A 10,673-nucleotide genomic window follows, 5' to 3' on the forward strand; every position below is an offset into this window, starting at 1 on the left:
GTTTATTGCATGTGGTAAAAGTCCTCTTTCGTTTTCCCTGTCGTCACTCAGTCTCAGTCATTACACTTTGCAGCCTCTATACATCTCATTTAAAGGGCCATGACACCCCCCACTTTCGGTTAAAGTCTACTTCAGAATTTTTTCAAAAGATGCATGATTAATGTGCGTGGAGCTCTGCAAGCATCGGGCAGGAGTGGGCGTGGCCAGCAGGGGAGAACGTGAGCGAACAACTGTTGTTGTCAATTAGCTCACAAAATAAGACAAACCGTGAGGAGACGCATGAGTTTATAGTTTACAAAGTTAAAATGCAAACAAATGAACAGTGATTTAGTGCCCTGCTACATTTGTTATTCGTAATTTCATATACCCATAACCACAATTTATATCATTATAAAGATAAGTGTGTTCAGGTAAACCCTATAAATGAGGACTTCTCCCTCAATCCCCGTATCCAGCAGACTCAGTGCAGCAGGTCTCCTGACCTGTCTATATCAACCATTAGCCCTGCTGGTAATCTGGAGGATTTAGGCGAACAAAGCAGCACAGTGATGTGTCTGAATGTGAACAAACTCAACTGATAAAAGACAGCATCCGCCATTCTCTAATTCTCGTGCAGCTCTCCTGACAAAAATGCTAGCAGCACACACACAGCTTTGCTGTATGATCGGCCCTGACAAGATCGCGGGGGAAAACATGCAACAAACCCCGTGGATCATGGAAAAAAGGCATATGAGCCTTCATGAACAGCTAAATACTATGTGCCGTGGGTCTGTGACGTGTCTCACAGCTCGGGCTTGACTCTGGCAGGTCTGGCAGGTCTCATGAATAATTAAGCAGCCGGCTCTTCTCATAGGATAAGAAAACTCCGCTATGAATAATAATGAGAAACCAACGCGTCATCATTGCACTTGCAGTACTGCGCTACGTCGCCGATTTGATCCCGCCCAAAAAATCATTTTAAACCCGGAAGCTGAAATTAGCTGACAAAAGCTCAAAATTATCCAGTTTTCCCCACAATTAAAGCTGACAGGTGCTAACATTGTCTTAACTGATACTCAACACACACACATCTGTTAATATAAAAAAACAGTTTTCCAGTGTGTCCTGAACCTTTAAGCAAGCTGATATGCAGATATCTAGCATTTGCTGCAGGATATTTGAAACTGACTGGAAACATTTCATCAAGGAGGAAGCCAAATCCTGACGTACTCAGATACAATCTGATCAGACATGCCTCGGCCTCCATCAACACCAGCGAGGAAGACAAGAGAGAAAAAAATAGGAGAAAATGTGCAGAAATGGGGCTTCTTACAGGCTACAGGTGAAGTGAGAGCTTCGGGATGACAGAAACATGTTGAAACCTGCAGGTAGATAATCAGTGTGTCAAAGTGTTCTCAATTTGCCAAGACGACTGCATGGCAGAGTTTGGCACATCACTCACTAAGAAAACAATACCATTGCACTGTATGTTTGGGGATTTACCAGAGCATCCTTTGAGTACTATTACTATTGTTTGTGTATGAGCATATACAGGACCCTTTTCACAAGACGGTTAGGACAAGTTTAAGGGTCATCATAATATTAAATCCTTTAAAGATTTCAATATTTCTATTTTAAAAAATTGACCATTTATTTATTTATGTATTGTTATGAATTTTTTGAATGAAGTAGTGTAAGTGAGACCCGCAGGGGGTGCTCAACCTGCATCAGTGTGGATCCTAACACCCCAGTATAGTGAAGGGGACTCTATACTGCTCAATGAGTGTCGTCTTTGGTGCAAGACGTTAAACCCAGCTAGCAAAATTCATATGGCTTAAATCCGGCCCACACCAGACACTTACATCCAGCCCACATACTGCATGGAATGATGGCACTTGGGCGGTCCGCTTCTGTTTGCCAGATCTGGGCCACAATTAAGCCATATATCACATGTTAGCCAGAATTCAACCAAATGAACCAGAACTGAGCCAATTCTGGGCCACAGTTTGTTTTATTGTGGCCCAGATCCGGCCCACACCATACACTTACATCTGGACCACATACTGAATGGAATGATGGCACTTGGGCGGTCCGCTCCTGTTTGCCAGATCTGGGCCACAAATAAGCCAAAGCAATACAACGTAATAGCCAGAATTCAACCAAATGAACCAGAACTGACCCTATTCTGGCCCACAGTTTGCTTTTATTCTGGCCCACATCTGGCCTATTACTTCTAATATAGGAATAAACATTGGTAAACATCAGTGAATTATATTATTTTATCACAGGCTGTGCCTCACAAACTTTTCAAGCACAGTTCTTAAAAGTTACAGCAGCCCAAAAGAACATTTATATTAAGAGGTTCAGGGCTATGAGTCCAACTAAAGCAAACACTTTTCTCCATGATGGTGACTTTAGTCTATGTGGTCCACATAAAATTTAAGATAGCTGGGCCACATTTGCCATATCTTCTCTGGGCCGCTTTAGGCTCATAGCCACAATAATCATAGCTAACTGTGCCGAATATTCGCCAAAAATGACCCACATTTGTTTTAGTATAACTGGGCCACATTTGCCATATCTTCTCTGAGCCACTATAGGCTAATGGCTGCATTAGCCAGAGTTTTCTGTGCCGAATATTCGCCAAAAGTGGCTCACATATGTTTTGAGATAACTGGGCCACATATGCCATATCTTCTCTGGGCCACTTTAGGCTCAAATTCACATTAGCCAGAGTTTTCCGTGCCGAATATTCGCCAAAAGTGGCCCACATATGTTTTAAGATAACTGGGCCACATTTGCACCTACATGTGTGAGCCACTTTAGGTTTAGACCCAGATTACCCTTAAATGACTATCCCACTATTTTGCCAACTGTACCCCACATTTGTCCTGTGATTTAGTAGATAAATTAAATGACAGACTTTGTGGCCTTTTTATTGTTATTTTAGCTCCTAAACTCTGAAAATGTTCAGCATTATTTCAGCAAAATTGTTTAAAAAAAAGTAAATAAATATATTTTATATATATATATATATATATATATATATATATATATATATATATATATATATATATATATATATATATATATATATATATATATATGTATGTATGTATGTCCATGTATGTTTTAAATATATATATATATATATATATATATATACATATATATATATATATATATATATATATATATATATATATATATATATATATATATATATATATATATATATATATATATATATATTTAAAAGATAAATGGAGATTATCCATGATTCTCCACAGAAATAGCAACAAAAAGAAGTCAACAGTCTTGCTCTGGTTATTGCACAACACGCCTTTTATTTCATAGGAAAGTGAAAGTAGGTTACAGCACGTTTGAAACAATCACTTATATATATTTTGAAATGGATTATAACAGACAGATTTGTCTTCTAAACTGTCATGTGCCCTTGTTTTGATTTGCCAAAATGCTTTTTAAATGCTTTTAGAGATCTTTGGATCATCTCAAGGACTCCTATCAACTGATTTACATCAATTTCACTCTTAGTTTGACAGATAATGCTCAATTGTTTTATAAAACATTTTAAAGGGGATCTACTATGCCCTTTTTTTACCAGATGTAAAAAAGGTCTCTGATGTCCAGAGTGTGCATGCTTAAAATACCACAATCTTTGAAACAGCCCTTGACACCATTTGAAATAAAATATTCAAATCTACTGTAAAATGGTCTAAATATTATTCTCTATGATGCACAAGCTTTGTGTTTTACAGTTATGCCTTTATTGATTTTATATACAGTAATGAATCCATATTTTCAGTATATTGAATACACTGTAAACCCCTAAATTAATGAAACTCGGACACCATTTGAAATATAATATTTAAATCAACTGTAAAATTGTCTAAATATTATTCTCTATGATGCACAAACTTTGTGTTTTACAGTGATGCTTTCGTTGATTTTATATACAGTAATGAATCCCTATTTTCAGTATGTTGAACACACTGTAAACCCCTAAATTAGATAGACTCGGACACCATTTGAATTAAATATTCAAATGAACTGTAAAAATTGTCTAAATATTATTCTCTATGATGCACAAGCTTTGTGTTTTAAGGTTATGCCTTCATTGTTTTTATATACAGTAATGAATCCCTATTTTTAGTATATTGAATACACTGTAAACCCCTAAATTATTAAAACTCTGACTCAATTTGAAATAAAATATTTAAATCAACTGTAAAATTGACTAAATATTATTCTCTATGATGCACAAAGCTTTGATTTTTACATTTGCAGGCAGAGTAAATTAACTAACTAATAAGGCTAGGGTCAAAACATGGCAGGACAAGGCAAGGAAAACTAATCGTAATGTTCACTAGACAGATAAACAAGACTCAGCCCTAAAGAGAGACTGTGTCTGTCTGTCTGTCTGTCTGTGTGTGTGTGTCGCAGGCACATGCACACATAGGGCTCAACCTGTGCAGTGCACATGCCCTTTTTAGTCTTGAATAGAAAGTGCCCTTCCAAAATGATCAAAAGTGCCCCGTGACGCGACACACCCTCCGTCCCGCCCTTCAGTAGGCACACGACAACACTGCTCTTGAGTACGCGCGCTCAACCCCTCCTCCCCCGCTTTACAGTACGCGCGCGACAACACAGCTGATCAGAACGTGCCCGACAACACTGCTCTTCAGTACGTGCGCGACAACAACACCCTCCCCACCCCACCCCCCGTTCTTCAAAAAAATTTGTCCTGCAAATGCCCTTTGGACGGTCTCTGCACGTGCCTGTGTGTGTGTGTGTGTGTGTGTGTGTGTGTGTGTGTGTGTGTGTGTGTGTTTGTGTGTATGTGTGTGAGCACGCATGCATGTGTTTGTGCTGTGTAAATATTCCTAGTAATTAGTTCATAAAAAGCACAAGCTGCATGTCTGTCTGCAATCATGGAAATCTAGGCCAGGTGTGTGAGTGGTGCATGACTGGATGTTGTAGTCCATTTAATGGCAGATTTTTAGTTCTATGCAATACTGTGTGTTTGCCAGCGATCTGCACTGGCTGGATCGCAGGTGATCATGACAAACATAAAGGAATCACTTTAATGAACATGCATGATCATGAAAAACAGAAAAAAGAAGATAAATCCGGTTGTTTTTAAAGACTTTTATTTTAATAAACGAGCAAAATCGGCAGTGTAAGAATATTTTACCAGGTATTGAATCAAAAGAGCTTGTGATCCAGTTTTAAACACAGCCAAACAATACATTTCAATACATCACTTCCTCTATAAAATACATTCTCACTGGATCAAGTGAACACTAAAGTGAAAAACAGTTTCAGTTTCGCTTTAATAAAAAATATAAACTCTATTAAACATATAAAACAAATGAAATATGCAGGATAAAGAATCTGAAATATATAACTGAGCTTTTCATTTTAACAAAAACTAAAATGATGTAAAAAAATAAACAACAAATCATAATTTACAATGCATCATAATATTGTACAACAAAATCACTTGTCGTTGTGTCAGAAGTGTAATAAACTCATAAGGAAATAGCACTATCTGCTATTCCACCCACATTTTATGGCTAAATTCTACTTTAGATTTGATCACACAGACATTTTATTGTAGATACCACGGGCCAAAAGCGGTAAATCAAAGTGTCCAAAGTGAAAGCTCATAAACTTAGCTTAACATGACCCTCAGGTTGTGCTGTACACATCATAAACTCTGTTACAAACTCCCAGTATGTTCATTTATGCATCATATATATTGCATAAATTGAGAAAAGATTAGATATATAAGTAGTATGCACTTAATAAAACACAGAATAGTAGCAGTGCAAGGCACTGAAATTAATGTTTGTGTTGTTAGAAGTCTTTTTGCTGGTTAAATAGCTTGCGCAGACATTTTTACAATCAGTCATTTAGCAGACGCTTTGGCTCAAGCGACTTACAATTGAAGAGGCTTTCAGAGATTCAACTAGGAGAGGCAATACACATGAGAAGTGATCATTATTACTCAGTCAGTCGGTGCTTTTGAAAACACTATTGGTTGGGTTTGGGGAAGGCGGGGGGCGGGTCAGTTGATGCTTTTGAAAATACTATTGGTTGAGTTTAGGGAAGACGGGGGGGGCTTAGTCAGTGCTTTTGAAAACACTATTGGTTGGGTTCAGGGAAGGTGGTGGGTGGGTCAGTCAATGCTTTTAAAAAAACTATTGGTTGGGTTTAGGGATGGTGGTGGGCGGGTCAGTCGATGCTTTAAATTAGACTTTACAGACCTGAAACTTGCCTACAGCACTTATTCATTGTTGCTCTTAGTTGTGTAAAGTGCTTCCTTGTCCTCATTTGTAAGTCGCTTTGGATAAAAGCGTCTGCTAAATGACTAAATGTAAATGTAAATGTAAAAACATTATTGGTTGGGTTTAGGGAAGACAGGGGCGGGTTAGTCGGTGCTTTTGGAAACACTATTGGTTGGGTTTAGGGAAGGCGGGGGGCGGGTCAGTTGATGCTTTTGAAAATACTATTGGTTGAGTTTAGGGAAGACGGGGGGCGGCTTAGTCAGTGCTTTTGAAAACACTATTGGTTGGGTTCAGGGAAGGTGGTGGGCGGGTCAGTCAATGCTTTTAAAAAAAACTATTGGTTGGGTTTAGGGAAGGTGGTGGGCGGGTCAGTCGATGCTTTAAAAACATTATTGGTTGGGTTTAGGGAAGACAGGGGGCGGGTTAGTCGGTGCTTTTGAAAACACTATTGGTTGGGTTTAGGGAAGGCGGGGGGCGGGTCAGTTGATGCTTTTGAAAATACTATTGGTTGAGTTTAGGGAAGACGGGGGGCGGCTTAGTCAGTGCTTTTGAAAACACTATTGGTTGGGTTTAAGAAAAACGGTGGGTGAGGGGATCGGTCGGTTGGTCAGTAAGTCAGTCGACAGCAGCCTCTGGTAGATTCATGCATAAACAGCAGGAGAAATTTTAGAAAAACGTGAGAAATTTGAGATCTGAAAAAGCGTACACATCGGCCTCTGGTGGATTTACGAAAACAAAAACTGCAAAAAAAACGCATCTTTTGGGACGTATTTGGCACTCTCCAGAAATGTATACAGGGGTACATAATCAGAATGAGCCTGGGTTGATTTTTAGATTTTTATGATGTCTATACTGCAAATTTTGTAAGTCACTTTGGATAACAGCGTCTGCTATATGAATGCATGTAAATGTGATGTATTGTTAAATACGCAAATTTTTTCGTTAAAACATGCGAATATCCTTGAAATTGTTTTTGCACAGCTTAGATTGTCCACAAGGTGACAAAACTAAACGTGCGATGGATTTAAATGTTTAACAAATTTAAATGCATAATATTTGTCATAATATAATCTTTTAAATGCATTTTTTCTACACTTATATTACTATTTTATGTATATATTATCAACGCTACCTAATGGCAATTCAGAACTGTTTGATTTACAATTACGTACGGTTACCATTTGATACAATTTGCTCATCTCCCAATGATGGTTGGGTTTGGGGCCGGTGTTTGGTGCCACACCACCTCCACCAAAAAATCATACATTTTTGTACAATTAAACTGTAAAATAGTTACGTTTCGTCATGAGTTCAGGCTGATGTTTATATATATATATATATATATATATATATATATATATATATATATATATATATATATATATATATATATATATTAAATTAAATTGTGTATTTTTTCATGTGTGCATGCTAATCAGTGCAGGGTTTTAAATCAGAGTGATTCTGAGTTTAACAGCAGTGTGTGAGAAATGAATACAACTCTCATTCTCAGTGTTTAACAGCAGTGTGTGAGAAATGAATTTAATCTCTCATTCTGAGCGTTTAACAGCAGTCTAACATCAGTGAAGCGACAAAGGTCTGAAAACAAGAAGTGTCGCCTGAGAGCCCAGAGAGCACAGACAGAACACAGCAATTACTGACAGTCTATGGAACAAAATCAATGCCTAAAGTCTTGAATTAAAAAGCTTGTTGAATATCACAAACTGAAAAAAATAATACACCGTATTAACAAGTTCTTGCATTTTAATGACTTGAATTCCAGGGTTTGTATTTTTAGGTCCTGAAATTTAACATATCTGTTTATTTAAGCTGTGAATATTTCAAGGAAAAATATTTCAAACACGTTTTCATACTTAAAAATTCAATAATTCATATTCAATTTTCAGATTTCACTTACAAAATATTCAATACCCTTTAAAAATACGATGTATAATATTCAAAAGGTAATTTTCAGTTCATTTTATTTCAGTTCTAATATTCGCTTCCTTAAATTCAGTGGATCAAATTCGACTGATAAAATTCAACTTTACATCCGGGAACTGCAGGAGAAGCAATAGATTGCAGAGTGAAGATCACCAGCTGCTCTAGCTTTCACCAGCAGGTGGAGATGGAATAATGTAAGATTTTTAACCCAGTAAACAGGTGAGAAAAAGGCTAATAAAGGCGAAAAAAGTAGCATTTAATTTTAATATCAATGCCTTGGACATTATAAATAATAAAAAGTATGAGTAAAATGAGTAAATGAGGTTTTAGTCATCTATATTTGCCCTTATGTAACGGAAGCCAGCTGGTGATCGCGTAAAGCTGACTCCTTGGATCCAGGGACAGACGTTGTTCTGCAATCTTATCGGAGCTGGTCTCCCATGCTGGCTCGTTACCTGCTCGGACCGGTGCGGTTACTTGCACATAAACCGTCTTTTGATGAATATGATGTTAAGGGCTAAGAACAATTACGAACAAAGATTTTCAAAACCAGAGAGATTTTATGAGAATGTCACAAAACAGTTTACTTGGAAATGTTAAACAGAGTTCAGGTATGATTTAAGGTTGGTTATGGATGGGGCGTCTGATTTAAAATAATTTAATATAATGTGCGAATGCATTAAAGGAGCGTCTTCAGTTGTTCACACAGAACCGTCTAATATGGCATAACTATAAGGAGTAATGTTTGCGCTGTTTAAACGCAGCTAGGCCTATGTCAGGAATGGGATAGGTTATACATTTTCATCATTTAAAAACCTATAGGCGAGAAAAAGGTATTAACGCAAATGTGGCAATGTCGCAGCCAATGATAAGTAATAAAATGAGTCGCCTGTGGTTTGATAATAGGCAGTTGTAACTGACTTTAATTTGTTTTCAGTATTAAATGAGAAAACCGTTATTTATAACTTTGCAGCGACCGTTTGTATTTTATGATTAGCAATGTTGATCTTTTTTGCAGTTATTAAACATATAAACTTATTTAAACTGGTTTAAATTTAATATAGTTGTCACTTGAGCTAGTTTCATAAGATTAATGTTTAGAATGCGTGGTTTGACATGCGTGATTGAGGGGTTCCTGCAAAGCAGCTCAATGTTCATCCTCATGGGGTATAACTGAGCTTTAATCGCCATCTACTGGAGAGAATGTATTTGCTCATTTATTCTATTAACTCTTTTTTGCAAGTCTGTTTTATGATTTCACAAAGTCAAACCATTATGTTTTTATTTTATATTTTGAGATGATCATATTTAAATAAACAATTGCTAGGGTAGCTAATAGTTTCTTTTTTATTGTTTAAAAAAAATCAATAGCATATAAAATCATAATTTTTGCTTGACAAAGTTATTGGTTTAGGATTCTGGATGCATTTTTGCTGTGTTGGAAACTCATAAGCTCACACTAATCAATTATATTATCAGAAATGACAGATATAAGAAATCCATTAATATTCATCACTCTTTTTACAATTATACAAGCAATTTCTCGCCGACGTCAGCTCCACTTTCGGACATGGTAAACAGCCAGGTGTTATTCATATAAGCCCAAGCATGACATATGTCATGATTAATATAATAATCGAAACACTCTTGTAGGCTATTCTTATGCTTGGCCAAATGTCATGACTTTCACTTTCATTTTACATTATTATGCACACGCCCAGATATCATCTGAAACTTTGGAAGAATTCCTATCATATATTGGCAGCCATCCAGCATCTCTTAATCAGTTTGATATGCGGCGCTGGCTCTGACCGGCCACCGGAGCTCGCGGCCACTCGTTCGAATTTGTCGTGAGCAAGCCGCACCGCACAGGCATGAAAACGTCAATTATTTCATTCATTCATTAATTCATTCATTTTCCTTCTGCTTTGTCTCTATTTTAGAGGAAAAGCGATAATCTGGACAAACTAAAGACATTTTGCAAACGTTTAACCGTGGCAGAACCACAAAAAATCGAAAAAAAAGAAGAGAAAGACGATACCAAAGTGATAGCTAAAAAGGATAAATAGAAATATTAATTTAGAATCACGGATGACTTATTTAAGCGCAATAGCCCAAATACATGTCATTAAATAACCTAATAATAATAACAATCATAATTTAAATAATGAAATTATAACCTATCCCAATCCTGACATAGCTGCGTTTAAATAATAACTGAAGACGCTCCTTTAATGCATTCGCACATTATATTAAATTATTTTAAATCAGACGCCCCATCCATAACCAACCTTAAATCATACCTGAACTCTGTTTAACATTTCCAAGTAAACTGTTTTGTGACATTCTCATAAAATCTCTCTGGTTTTGAAAATCTTTGTTCGTAATTGTTCTTAGCCCTTAACATCATATTCATCAAAAGACGGTTTATGTGCAAGT

The sequence above is a fragment of the Danio rerio genome, chromosome 2 (assembly GCF_049306965.1).
Source record: "Danio rerio strain Tuebingen ecotype United States chromosome 2, GRCz12tu, whole genome shotgun sequence".
In the NCBI taxonomy this organism is placed as follows: Eukaryota; Metazoa; Chordata; class Actinopteri; order Cypriniformes; family Danionidae; genus Danio; species Danio rerio.